This window comes from Nipponia nippon, unplaced genomic scaffold, assembly GCF_047370975.1.
Source record: "Nipponia nippon isolate SJK-2023a ecotype South Korea unplaced genomic scaffold, ASM4737097v1 scaffold_32, whole genome shotgun sequence".
NCBI classification, from domain to species: Eukaryota; Metazoa; Chordata; class Aves; order Pelecaniformes; family Threskiornithidae; genus Nipponia; species Nipponia nippon.
Window position 1 is genome coordinate 285,937 of NW_028262350.1, and position 1,875 is coordinate 287,811.

Sequence of the window (1,875 nt, forward strand, 5' to 3'; positions counted from 1 at the left end):
TGAGAGTTTTACTTTAAGTAGCCTTACTAATTTTGTTGACTTGTAAAATAATTATCACTGCTTTAGAACTGGTATTTTTCTAACGATTTCCCAAGCCTGATTGTGAAGGTGAGCAATGTTATCTTCCTTACAGATACCTCAGGTGTCTGCTGCAAATTGTTTCAATGGCCTACTGACGCATGCGCAAAAGAACGTATATGATTTACATCAACTTTATCATGTCCTGAGTTAAACATTTTAATGATAAGATTCATGATCATCTGGGAGAAATTTTTAGAGTTAATTTTCCATATCCCCGAAAGCTTACGACATGCTGATCTAGAAAATACTAATTTGCAGCAGGCCTTGTGTCTTACTTCATCCTGTGCACAAAATGCGGCTGCTCCGATTCCTAAGTTGCATCTGTTTTCATGGGCCTGCTATGAATTTCACAAGGCATGTCTAAGTCATTACCCCAATAGCCCACACCAGGCCCAACTGTATTTTATTTATGACAAATGCTTACTGTTCTTACAGGTCTCCATTGATGGCGATATCACAGTCTTTACACACAGTCCATTTCAATGCTTAACCATCCTTGCAATTAAAAAAATTAGTCCTAATTTCCAATCAGAGTCATCCTTGCTGCCTTTTAAGCCCTTGTCCTGTTCACTGCAGTCATGGAGAATAAACAGTCCCTTGTGTCTCCTGTTGACCTATGTATATATGAAGGTTCTTGTCGTCATCTTTTCTTTAGGCTAAACATGCTAACTTGCTCATTCTCCCAGGGGATGAGAGGATAGGTGGGATAGGCAGAAAATAACACAGCAACTGGTTGTCTTTTTCTGGCACTTCAGTTTGGACAAGATTTATTAGTAGAAGTAATGTCTTTTCTTAAACTGATTGGAGTAATTAGAACTGTGAGGCAAGTTTTTGGGGTGCACGACCCCTTTAACAGCAAACTTTGTCTGAACTCTGCAGAAGTAGCAAAAATTAAAAAAAAAAAACAGAAAAGCTTTTCTAATTTTTCCAACTATACTAGTTGGTCTGCCAATGAGTCTTGTCCTGCCTGTGTCCTGAGACCATCACAGAAAAGTACCAGTCCATATATAGTATCCTTCCAGAATGCTGGAACAGAAGTTACAAAGGATAATGTGCTGGAATTTTAATTAATGGACAGACAAACTGGAAATGCAGTTTTAGCTGCTCTCAGTGTATCTTTTATCTTTATTCAGGACCATAAACATCACATGTAATCCAAAATTGTGACAGTAGCCACTGAGCACAGCCTATAAATAGCTGTGCCAAAGCTGTAGAAAATGGTATGAAGCATTTCCTACCCCAAATGAACATTTGTCTGATTGCCATCTGCAGTCGTGAACAGTGATCTTGTGAACTCTTAAAAACTGAGCTAAGTTGGTCCTGGCATAATCGAATGGGGAAATACCCAAAGCTGGTATTCCGGTTTGGTCTAGCGTATATACAAATTCTGGCATCTTTTGTCTGTAAAGACCATACTAATTCTGTAACATTTTAACAAAGCAGAAGGTACAATTATGAAGATTTTTCTTTGTTTACAACTGAGTGCTGTCTGCCCTCTGATAGCTGTACCCCAGTGTGCCAGAGGTGCATTATTTCAGTCAAGATGTTATCTCGATCACATGCAATCATGAAAGCTCCTGTAGTGCCTCTCAAGAGGAAAATGTTGGGATTGGTATTGTTGCTAAATTATTGTCTGCATAAATACATCCTCTCCTTCAAAATTGCAATTATAGTTTGACATACAATGTTCTTCTTTTAATAATGGGTATTTTCTGTTAAACAGACACAGAATTCTGGACTGAGGCGTGTGCATCTCGTTCGTGGATTAAGGAATCTCACTCAGCTACCTATTTT